This window comes from Camelina sativa, chromosome 5 (assembly GCF_000633955.1).
Source record: "Camelina sativa cultivar DH55 chromosome 5, Cs, whole genome shotgun sequence".
Lineage (NCBI taxonomy): Eukaryota > Viridiplantae > Streptophyta > Magnoliopsida > Brassicales > Brassicaceae > Camelina > Camelina sativa.
Window position 1 is genome coordinate 26416505 of NC_025689.1, and position 13708 is coordinate 26430212.

Genomic DNA, 13708 nt, shown 5'->3' on the forward strand with positions numbered 1-13708 from the left:
CAATAAGGACGAATTCCCTCACTCCTAGCAAGCTTTTAACACCTTCCTAGCCTTAGATCTCCCAAAAACAGCAAGAAAATCTCACAAAAACTCCCAGGAACTCAAGAACAAAGCTTTCCTCCTCTTTCTCTCTGTTTTTGACAAAAGCGGCCAAAAGAGGAGAAAAACTCGAGCTCCCTCCTTAAAAACCCGAGCTAGGGTTTTCCCTAAACCAACCCCGCAAACCGGACAATTAAAATTGAACCGACCAAACCGGCCACAACTGGTGTCGATCGATGCCTCACTAGAAGGTGTCGATCGACACCCTTACCAAAATACCAAAAATTGNGATATTCTCATAAATATTTTTATGTGTTTTTAAAATATTTTATATATGTTATACATTCATACATTGTTATTATATATGAAAATAAATATTTTATAAATTATAATTGGAAAAGAAAAAAACACAATTTAATTTTTAATTACATTCTTGTTTAGAATTATTTAATAAAAATTGTGATTTAATTTATATATATATATTTATATCGTTAACTAGAATAGCATATAAATATTATAATGTAAACAAGAATGCAACTGCAAAAGCATCAAAAAATCAAAACCTATACCTAATAATAGAATAATGTAGATGAATTACCTGTAAGTCATTTATAGGCATGCGTCACGTGGTCTTGAAATGTGGATCCTTCGATCATCTGATGATGACTAGTTTCTTACAACATAAACTCACATAATTTATAGAGTATGGAGTTAAATCTAGAATGTAAAGTAGTAGTAACATATCTAAAAAATATACTTTCTCTTTACTATAATGTGAATTTGACAAAACATTTTAAAATGTTTATATAAGATTTTGTAATTGACATGTTATTGATATTCAATAAATTTGTTTCGATAAAAGGCGTATAGTACCGTTGAACATTGACTAGCAAATAGACTATTTTTGATTGTTTGACTAGCCATTAAAATATTAAATAATACGAAGAATAATGATTATTACATACTTTCTCCGTTTCAAAGTAATTGCTCTAATTGGATTTGATATGATGATATTCCTTTCACTTAGGTGATAATCACCTCTCCAATAAAAGAATTCGAATAATATTACTTTTAGGAAGAGAGAAGAAAAAGTGTTTAACAATAAGATCTCTTTTTTGTTTACATCAACAATAATAAGATCTCTTGCTTTGCTCTTTGCGGGCTACAAATATATGCCAAATTGGGAGCGAAAGAAACATAAAGCTTCACTCGCAATGTGCATCGAACAACAAAAACTCTCTTCTAAGTAGACTGTAACCGGTAAATAATGAATGTTAAAGTTTAAAAAAATAATAACTTATTTGATACTAGTTTAAGTGATTAAAATTTGTAGTTATATATTATTGTAATATAACAATGAAAAAAAGATTGACAAGAATGAAGTTTCTATATTACTTGATGAGAATGTTAATAAATGTATATATTGTTTTTTAAATTATCTCATTTGAAAATATTTTACCATGAGGTAAATTGATTACTTGTGTGATTAACATATAGAAACAAAGTTTTTTAGAATAATTGCGGATTTCCAAAAAATAAATTTGTTTATTTTTTTTTAATACTAGTTATGCTTTTCATTAATTTAATTAATTTTTAATAATACTCACTCTGTTTCACAAAGAGTGTCATTTTGACCAACTACACACAAATTAAGAAAAAATTGAATTATACATATATGCCCCTATTTAATGAGTAGTTTATAATTGAAATTAAATAAGAAAAGCTTTGGGTTAAGGGTAAATTAGAAAATTTGATGTTAAAAATCACACTGGAAATATAAAATGACAGTCTTTGTGAAACAAAGAAAAACTCCCAAAATGACACTCTTTGTGAAACAGAGGGAGTACTAAGATATAGATTTGATATGATGCTCATATATTATTGATATAATATGAATATAATATTAAATTTATGATATTTTTTACCTTTATTGAGAACATTTACATTACATTCTTGGAAATAAGATAGAACACTCATCATCAGTAAAAAATATTTCAAACTTTTACACGCAAAAGACTCCATAAACATGAACCGGAACAAATATTCGTTGTATTTTTTACAATCTTTTAGGATAACGGAGGCCTTGCATCGAGAGTGACACTGGCTGCATAATAGTCGAGTGTTGTGATTATTTAGAACCACCTCAAGTATTATTCCCATAAAGTAGATTATGTGTCCTGACATGAGTCGGGAGAAATCTCTTAGTGTACAATTTGCATGTATGGTCACTCCACAGTCGAAGCATATATAAATTAACCATACATTTGGATCTATTTCTCCCTCACAAACGTCACACCAATATTTGCTGCTTTCCTTTACGCCAGAACATAAAGTGAGCGGGTGTTCATCATTCTTTTGCCATATCATTTCTGGCAAACTAGCACAATACAAACACAAACAAAAGTCATAATTATCACAACACATCGCATAACCTTCTACTTTGATATTGCATCCTCCGCAAAAGCCTTAAACTAGCTTTAAATACAAGGGATGTAAATGTCCATTAAGGATGAAAGGCTCAGATAAGGAACCACAATGTACATCTATATCCACTCTTCCTTGCACTGTGTACTTGAAACCATCAGATAATGTTTTACAAAAGTTGCAGTAACTAACTCCTCGAACAGCTTTTAACGTGTATTTTAAGAAGTCAAATACAAATTTTTTTTTCATAGGGAGATTGGCACACTATCCATGGAGAAAGAAACAACATTCCTGACAAACATAGATGAAGCCAAATCCAATTGGATGGATACATGCTGCACATCGTTTGTGCTCATCATGAACGAAATCTCCTTTGTGAAGCTTTAAAGGATGTTTTTATGACTAAAATGGCATATCAAGTTATCACCCACCACCTTGTATGGTGCAATATCTTCTATGATCTCAGGTGTCCCTTCATATTCTATACCATCCCAACCGCTAAACGCACACGAAAAATGAACTGCATAGTTAGGGCAAACAGAACAAGAATAAGCCCTCTTATACTGACTTATATATTGGTGACAGACTCCGCAATTTGAATAACTAGTGCCACTATGATGAGTAAAAGATAGGCGATGATCATGACGATTGATGTTGATGACATGGGGGAAGTTGATACATTCTGCGTAGATAAAAAAATCACATTGAACACAAATATAAAGCCTTGTCCAGCCTCTTCCCCCACAGACGTCACAAGTATTTGAGAATCTCTTAGAAAAGCGAGTAAGCAGATGCTCGTGGGTCTTGGTATGTTCAACTACAAGGATTGGTGGATTTTTGGTACAGCTAACGCATGTAGTAAAATTACAAGTAGAACAGTAACCACTCCTTTTGGTTGTTCACATATTAGACAAGACTTCTCGGCATCATCCGTAAGTATGTCAGATGCGATGAGTTTGAGAGGGTGACTAGAGTGACAAGGATGATGTACCTCTTTCGAGAGATGGAAACAATCTACGTGGAAGTACACATAGCATCCAAGACAAGCATAGGAAGGTCCATCAATAGATTCCTTACATAATTCACATAAAACTCTCGTATCTTTAAGAAGACAAGTGGATGTTCGTGACACATTGGATGCTCGATAGTAGGCGGTGATGGTTTCATCCCACAAGTCAAATCCACCTTAAATTCACGTGTGGGGCAACTATAGAAGGGAGGAATTAGCTTGTGTCCACAGAATTTACACACAATTTACATGGACTATATATCAAGTTGTTGGTGATCCATCGGATTCCCTATCCTCAAACAGGATCCACAGAAAACGATCTAACCAGAACCTTATAATTCTGACGAGACAACCGGCGTAGAAATCGCTCCTTACAAAAACTCCCACAAACACAGTAAACTCCACCTCATCTAGTTACTGAGTTGCACAACCAACCATCTCTAGCGATCGAGTAACAAGAGAGGTGGGCTGGAATATTTGATTCTGTCCAGCCATAGACAACACTTCCTCACAAACACTTCAATTCACTATCCACTCCTCTAGTGTCGAACGATACCTCCACCTAATGTCGAACGTCACCCATCGCACCACTTGCGAACCAACACACATGGTGTTGATCAACACTCTCCTAGTGTCGGTTGACACCAACGCCCACAACATCACTTCCATCGACCTCCCCTCATCCAAACCTAACTCCAGCTGTCTTCCTTGGACCTAAACACACAACAACATGCTGGTGTCGACCGACACCACCTTGTTGTCGCCCGACACGGCGACTGATATCTTCTGTTTTCATGAGTTTTTAGAGCTTAATTCTTCATTGTTTTGTGCATATTCATGAGCATTTAGGTTATTTAGGCTGCATTGTGCATCAAGTTTGGTATCTCAGGTGTTGGAGTAGAGATGTACAAGAAAAGTGTGCTTTGGAGCTAAATAAGTCAAGAATTAGCATTATAATGGAAGCCACACATTTGGATGCGCACAAGATGATTGATGATTCGGAACCAGTCTGCAGTCCCTCAAAGATCGACTCGTATGAAGACCTTTCCTTGGGATTTATCTCTGGAGTTCTTCACCAAAGTTATTGGAAATTGAATAAGCTTTGCAATGGAGGTGATTTCAAGACAATCGGGTGTGTGTGTAAGGAGATATACCTGTTTTAGTGAGCATATATACAGCCGGAGGAACAATCGACCAAGCAATCGACCAAATGGTAGATCGTGATGCGAGCTGGACTTCGGACTTCAAACGATCGACCAAGAAATCGACCATTTGGTCGATCAAGATGGAGGACCAATCGACCAAAACAATCGACCAAATGGTCGATCAACGCGAACTTCGGTCTTCATCATCGAGACTTCGGAGACCTGACTGATCGACAAACCGATCGACCAAATGGTCGATCAAGATGGAGGAACGATCGACCAAATGGTCGATCATGAGGTCGATCAGGCTCTATTTTTGGAACCAAACCCGGATTGTTCCGATTTTCTCTGAATTGTTTAATTTTAATTCGGTTTGTTCCGGTTTAGTTTATGTTTTCCTATAAAAACTCCAACCCTAATTGTGGAGACTTATCTCTTATCTCATCTCTTATCTTATCATTTATCTCTTGTATTAGTTTTTGTTAAGCAGCCACCTAGGGTTCTTAAGCATTTCCATACTTGGTTTTCTTGAATCTTTGGTGGAATTTCCAGTTTTAATAGCAATATGTCTTTCTAATCTCTTAATCTACAAGCTTTTATTATGGTTTCACAAAGACAAAACTCTTTCCTTTGTGTGATCATGATGATTAGTGAGTAGATCTTTTAGGACTTTGGGCTTGGTAGATTAGGGAGATAGATGGTTGATCTTTGATGTCTAGGGCTTTATTTATGTATTTCCTATCTTGATTAGTGATAATAATGCTAGATAGCTTTGATCAAGCTTGAATCTAGACTTTGGATTTCCATGCCCACAAGGTGTTTGATGAAATTCCTAAACCAAACTTTTCAAGAGCTTTGCATTCCTAGCCAATGGAAATTGATGATTAGGGTGCTTAGTGGTATTTGAACTTGTTCTTAATGGATGCTTGTCTTGTGATTACCTTTGGAAATTGTTGATTATCACTTGATTAGCATAGGATCTCTATCATGGAAATGAATTGATTTGCATAAGTGTTCTAGCCATAGGATTGTTCTTGATTGTTACTTAGATATCTAGGATTGATTAGCTATTTCCCAAGTCAATTACCTTGCCCAAGGTTCTCTTGTTTATTCTTGATTTTCAGTATTGTTGCTAGTTGTGTTCTATTGCCTTGAGTTTGCATTGTCTTGTTTCCTTTCTTTGAATCATTTTGTTAGTTAAGTTGTGACACAAGAACCTTTTACTTGATTAAGAATAAATTAAGCATCTTTGTGTATTCTTGGTGTGTTGATTGGTGCAAATTGTGGATTGATAATAATTGATACTGAAAGTTACTACATCAAACACCCCAACCTTACCACAAAACCGTCTATACCAGACCACAATACAAACACTTGACTAAAACACAAACCAACTGTTAATTTCACGATCCCACCATGTGGATACGAAGCCTATAGTATCACGAAGCTCCCCACCAAATTTCAGCAAATCGGACTCCGTTTCATCCTCCAAACGGTGCACCAAAGTAGCCATCTCGAACCAGTCCGCGCAGCCCATCTGCAGGTGTTGTTGTCGACTGACACCACAGTGGTGTCAAATGACACTAACCTAGAAATCACGATCCGAGCCTCCCTTCAAGCTCCTTCTGCCGCAAAACCCTAATCCTTCACAACCATCTATTCTCTAATCCATTTAACATTAAATAACACGACTTACCTGGATAACAGCCATGGGAGAGCCTCCTTGTCTATCCCAATCCACCATCAAGCTCCCATCCTTCCCCTCACACATGAAGAAGATGGAACTCCCTTCTCCTCCTCTAGCATCCTTGATGCACGACGAAGAAGAAGCTCCCCTCAAGCCAACTATTTGATCTCCTCTTCTCCCTCACACCAAAAACTCCTTCCTTTTTTCCGTCCATTGTCAAACAATCCCCTTTCTCCTCCCTTCAAAAAGAGAACCCACAACTCTCTTCTTTCCTTTTAGGACAGGAGACGGCTCCCTTCACTTGGCGTCGAGATACAACTTATATACTCGAGCACCTAGGGTTTCTTAAACCAAACCGCATCAGAAAGACAATTAAAACTTAACCGCTAAACTCGGGAAATTGTTGGTGTCGCTCGACACCCCTCTGGTGTCGCTCGACACCCACCTCCAAAAATCCCTTTTTGGTTCATGGGTGATACAGAATGATAAAATCAAATCATGTAATGTGCAGGAAATCAAATAAAATCATGTAATCATAAAGACAAACGATGTGAAGAGGAGAAGTGAAGGAAATGATGTTTTTTTCCATTCTTGAGGAAATCGGCCACATTAAAATTACCTTCTGGAGAGGTCCGTTTGATATCCAAGAAGGGGGAAGTGGAGGAGATTAATGAGATCATGGAAAGAAGCAATTGAAAAGATGTTTTTTAACAAAACCCATTGGCTCCGATTGGTAACCACTTTTAAAAGAGGCGGTTAAAATTTTTATAGCAGTTGTAATGAAAGTGCTTAAAAAGAAAGCGGTTAAAGATAGCAGATGGAAAAGATGGTATTAGAAAAGAAAGTGGTTTAGTATTTAGCTTGATTGGTAACATTGTAGCGGTTGAATAGTATAAGTAATAATAATTTATAAAATTTGATATTAGCTTAGTTAAAAGATGAAAAATGGAATAATAATTTTAATCTAATTCATAATATAAAATATTGATATATTTAAATGATATTAAGGAATATCAAATGTGATATTAACAAAATTATCAAATGTTTATTTTTAAATCTTCATTATATGATATTAAAGAAATCATAATCGCCATTAAAAAAAAAAGTTACTATTCAAATTATAAGCTTGACTTAATATGTGTTGTTATTTCTTCTCGATATTTTTTCTTTTTTAAGGTTAATAAGTCAAAAAGCAAAGAAATATAAACTATGCAACCTTCTATATATAAAAAAAAAAACTTTGCACTGTTTGAGTTCAAAACATCCAACTCAGAGTGAAGAGGGGATAAGCTCTGTCGAATACACTTTGCACCTAATACTATAGTTTCTTCCGTAGCATTGCGGCACCACCATCCCAGACCTGAGAGAGAATCAGAAACCTTCCAAGAACCATCAATTTGACAGCGGGGCGAGGGATCCTGCTCAGTTAACGAATTGGAGGGGGCCAAAGTGGATGGGTTCAATGTATTTCCATCAATGGAGGAAGCCTCCTCCCAAGCCGTTTTATCAAATAAAGCCTGGTCAAAAATATCATTTGGTTCCACCAATATGCCTTGGAAAACGTTTTTTGATTACGTGCCTTCCAGATCGACCACAGAAGCCAAGGAAGGTTGTGGGCTTGTTCCGGATCACCCAACAATAGGTATCCGAATTTCCTTTTGACAATAGGTTTAGAACTTTTACTTTTTATTTTTTTAGTTCTCTAATGTTTTAGTAAATTTAGAATTGACATATGTGAACATCTTATCGATAAAAGTAACACATGTCACGATCTTGTTAATGAGTAACTTTGACATCAAACTTTATATAATAAGATTATTTATTTTTTATAATAAAGGGAAATTAAAAAAATAGTCATGTTGAAATCATCCCAATCTGGTTTTCTTAATCTTTAAAAAATATATTTTTGTTATAATTATGAATGGCTTAAAAAGTGGATTTTGCAGAATCAAAATATGTTGCAATTCAAAGCCTAAGGCTCATTATTAATGGTTTTTAAATTTTGGTTTTTAACTTTTGAATTTTGGTTTATTTTTTTAGTTTTTGATTTTTGGTGTATATTTTAGTTTTTGTAAAATCTTGAATGATAACTTGATTATTTTTTTATTTTTATGTATAATAATTTTTTTTAAATAGTAAAATAATGATTATAAAATTTTATTTAAAAATAAAAAAATACCATGCATGATGCAGAAAAGAAAACATACGTTAATTTCATATAGAAAACACATTATTGCAAAATTACTGTCATTATCACCGTTCAAGGCCTTAGTTTGTTTTGAAAATTTATCTAAAGAGAGAAAAAAAAAACTCACTCTGAAAAATCCACAAAATGTGGTTTTTAGATTTTATGAAGGAATTGCTAAAATCCTCCAAAATCTGATTTTCCTAAATTTTAAAAAATCTATTTTTTCATAATTGTGAATGGATTAGAAAATTGATTTTACATAATCTAAAGCTAAAAACTGATACAAATCAGGTGTCATTCAAGGCCCAAGTAATATGTATGTGTGTTATAATTATTACAGTTTTTGTTTTAGCTACAAAACAATTATTTTTGTTGAATATGGTTTGATGGTGTATTGTTTAATAGTTTTGACGGTATGGAACTATGATTTGGCGGCGTAGGGAACTATAATTTGACAGCGTACACAACAATGATTTGGCGGTATACGAAACTATGATTTGATAGCGCACAGAACAATGATTTGACGGCGTATGGAACAATGATTTGGCGGCGTATGTAACAATAATCTATAACTAATACTCTATATATATTAGGTAAACTGATTATTGATTACCATAAACCCACTTATTTCTAATATAATTAGGTTTTGAACCCACGCTACACATGAGTTTATTTGATATATTTTGATGAAAATTATATATGATTGATAATTTTTGATGAAATATTATCTTATAAAAATTTAAATTAGTATTAAGGAAAAAAAAATTTCAGATACACAATTTTTATTAATATAAAAATCAGTTAGGTTATAAAATCAAATCTGATCAAAAAAATCATGAACTTAACTCGACGTCCAGGTGAGGCAGATCAGACTGGTGACCTCACATATCCTAAACTATTTCTTTGACCACCAGAAAAATGAAACAATTTTATAATCATGAATTTATCTCGTTTTTCATATTTAATTAATCGCTACCACCTATGGTTTCATGTTTTTTATTCAATATTTTCTTATTCTTCATATTCTTTCTTGTCAATTTCATTGTCAAATTTTATGGTAATTGTCATCGTTACTTTTACCGTCCGGTTCTTCGTTATACTCTTCTTCTTCTTCTTCCTCGTCAACTTTTTCACATTCTTCCACTGAAAAACATTTTTTTAGACTACCACACAACTTGTTAACCCATCAAACTTCAAGACCAAAATCATTTATTTTCTCATAAAATTTGTGCAATTCATGAAGGCCAGCATAGTCAACAAATGCACCCAATTATTGATAATTTCATCCATATACTTATTCGGTTTTAGATCCACACATATTGAAACGTCTCAAACCAAAATCTTTACTTGCAGAAAAAAATAATATGAACACATGTATAGTTAAAACAATATTTGTGATTTTCGTCGATCCTTCTTCTTTAAACTCACATAACATCAAATCAAGGTCTTGCGACGTCAATCCTTCTTTCTTATACTTAAAAATAAAAATTTTACTGCAAGAATATCAAATCATCTGTAAAGTCATACACAAAAAATATGTTTTACAGCTTATAAGAGATATAAAGCACAAACAGAGTGAAAGGACCGACCTTTTTTTTTTAATAAATAATAAATAATATATATATATAAATAAACTACAACTAGTGGTCCCATACTCACTAGCCACCTAACCACATTCACAATCAACAGCGGAATAACAAAACAAATATCCAATAATAATCCAATAACAATCCAATATCATAGCATAAGCAATATCCAAATACCAAACAACAAGAAACATGAAACCAGCAACCTAGCAATGTTTCTAATGACTCAACTCTAGCAACCTAACAATGCCAGACAACATCCAATCGAGTCCCTAGAACATCCTCCTCTTTATTGCCTTGATTCCATGATCACACTTTGCCTTTACCTGCACCACAAACACAAATTGAGATGCATGAGTATTTGATAAACACTCAGTGAGGCAATCCTCCCATCTACTGGGCTATACACACAAGCAATAAGATCTCTACATGCCACAATCAACAATCAATAAAACAAACCAGGCAATACACAATGCATGCAACATCCGTCGTAGCTGAAAGAAGGGTGTCGACCAACACCAGATGGTGTCGATCGACACTGACAATCTGGTGTCGACCGACACCTTGCCCGACACTCACGAAAACCCTAGTTTGTGTCGACCGACACCTCCACATGGTGTCGATCGACAGTCGCCAAGGTCTCGAGCCGTCCTCGCGTTGGTGTCGACCGACACCCCAACTGGTGTTGACCGACACCGATGCCGAGCAGCGATTTCCTTCGATCAAAAACTACGAATCTCACCTCCAATCTTCTCCATGCCTTCCCAGAAGCCAAACCCAGCCAAAGCAGCGACGAAATACCATAGAGAACTCAAAGAAACAACCACATAAGAACCAAATCACATAAAAACTAGAGATCTTAGCTTAGATAAGCCATGGTCATGCACTCACCTCTTTTGCAGGAAGATTCAGACCAATAGCAACGAATCCAACCTTCCTAGCAAGCTTCTAGATCCTTCTTAGCTTCCAATCTCTCAGGAACAGCCAAGAAATCTCTCAATCTCTTCCCAAAAGCTCAAGAACACTTTTCCTCTCTTTGTTTCCTCAACAACTATAAACGACGTACAAGACAAAAGCCAAAACCCTTCCTTTCGTCGATTTCCACTTAAATAACCCGGTTCAATGGTTTTCCTAAAACCAAAACGAACCAAATCGATTAAAAACTCAAACTGGTCGAACCGAAAAATTAGTGGTGTCGACCGACACCTCCTAGGTGTCGATCGACACCCATCCCCAAAAACCAATTTTTGGTTCGCGGATGTTTCAATTCTCCCCCACCAATCTAGATTCATCCTCGAATCTCGAATGACCATCAGTCAAGGACTCCCGTGCAACCGTCTCCACAGCCTGCACTCCTCCGACCGATCTACAGAAGGTCACCTCTAGGCGATAGACTCACGCTCCAAGCGTCATTTGCTCTCGACTTTTGGACTTTCCTTTACCCATAGGCCTAAACCTTGAGTTTTAGTTGGCTCCTCATCAGACCTAAGTGTGCATGCCATAATAGTGGCTCCTCATCGGGCCTAAACCCGCATGCCATAATATATAAGAAAAAATCCAACTCATCTCTCGGTTTGCCACCGTACAGCGCGCCCCCGGATCGTCACCCGAAGTCGATATACCAACCATATTCCCAAGCCACAAAGTCTCTGAATATGGCAGTACTAGGAGAACCTAAGTCCTCCAAGAGCCGCGAGCAAACAATTCTGAACACGTCTGAGTCCTATCCCTATCCAGGTTTCCTTCCCGTGGCTCGCGTAAAACATCTCAATGTCCTACCAACCACATGTACCCTCACAGGAATACCTCATGACCTCACACGGATCATCTCACTGCCACAAGGCCAAAACAAATGTCCTAAACAGGACCGTCACAAAGACCATACAAATGTCCTAAACAGGACCGTCAAAGACCAAACAAATGTCCTAAACAGGACCGTCACAAAGACCAAACAAATGTCCTAAACACGACCGTCACAAAGACCATCTGTCCCGAAGGACCATCATAAAGACCATCTGTCCCAAAAGACCGTCACAAAGACCATCTGTCCCGAAGGACCGTCACAAAGACCATCTGTCCCGAAGGACCGTCACAAAGATCACACAATTGGCTAAAAAGCCCACCACAAAGGCCACACAATGGCTAAACAGCCAGCCACAAAGGTCACACACGGCTAAACAGCCCGCCACAAAGGCCACAGAATTGGCTAAAAAGCCCGCCCCAAAGGCCACACAATGGCTAAACAGCCCACCACAAAGGCCACACACTGCTAAACAGCCCGCCACAAAGGCCACACAAAGTCTAAAAAGACCGCCACACACGGGCATACTGACTTGAAAGTCCGCCACTAAGGCCACACAAGCCCCTCCAAGGCTCTTCACCGCTAACATGGACAAATTCTAACTCCCGTAAAACTTTCCATATTTAGCACTTTCCATCTTTGGAAACTTCTATTTCAGGAAACTTTCCTCCAAAAACCCCTCCTCACGGAAACTTTGTACCCCGAGCACCACCTCATCTTGTTACTGAGTCGCACAACCAACCACCCCAAGCGACCGAGTAAACAAACAAGAGAGATGGGCTAGAATACTCTATTCCCGCTCCAGCCACGGATTACAGATGGGACCAGGCTANATCCATGGTGATCATATCCCACTTCCACTCAGGAATGGGTAACCTCTTCAGTAGACCGCCAGGAACCTGATGCTCAGCCTTCACTAGCTGACACACATCACACCTCGAGNACCATCACAGTCCCAAAGGACTCTCATCAAAGGAACCTTCTTCTTCTGAAGTTCCTTAATCCTCCTCTCGAGAACCCTCACTAGTCTCGCCTCCAAAGTCATGTTAGGCTGAAGATCTTCAGGAAACTTAGCCAACAACTGATCATCCTTACGGAGACACTTCCGCAACATAGACACATGGAAAAACTTATGGAACGCACGCATAGCCTCAGGTAACTCCAGTCTATATGCCACTGGTCCAACTCGCTCAATCACTCTGAACGGACCCATTTACCTCGGACTCAACTTAGTCTCAGCCAATGACCTGTTCGGACCCTGCAACATGGCCATCTTGAGGTACACTCTGTCTCCTACCTGAAACTCAAGATCTCTCCTCCTCCTATCAGCATAACTCCCCTACCTATCTTGAGCCCAACATAATGGTGTACGACATGGTCTCCCATACAAAGCCTCATAAGGAGCCATCTTAATACTCGCCTGATAACTGTTGTTGTAAGCAAACTCTACCAGGTTCAGGTGATCTTCCCAATGGCCACGCCAATCCAACACACACATTCTCAGCAAATCCTCTAGCGTCTGGATCGTCCTCTCAGACTGTCCATCTGNCCTCAACGCACTGATCTCTCCTACCAGAGATTCCATCTCCTGCTCAGGCAAAGCCAACACTAGCGTAGTAGTCAACATCTCCTTCAGGCTTGCAAAACCCTCCACTCACTCCTGTGACCAAACAAAAGGAACATCCTTCCCTATCGACTTAGTCATCGGACGTGCCTTGCTTACAAAACCCTGCACAACTCTCCTGTAGTAACCTGCCAACCCAAGGAAACTCCTGATCTCTGTGGCATTCTGCGGTCTAGGCCAATCTCTGATAGCCTGAATCTTCTCC

General features: G+C 37.4%; 1 pseudogene; it reads right to left on the reverse strand.

Annotated features, from left to right (window-relative positions):
• Positions 2506–6361, reverse strand: LOC109132919 (annotated as a pseudogene).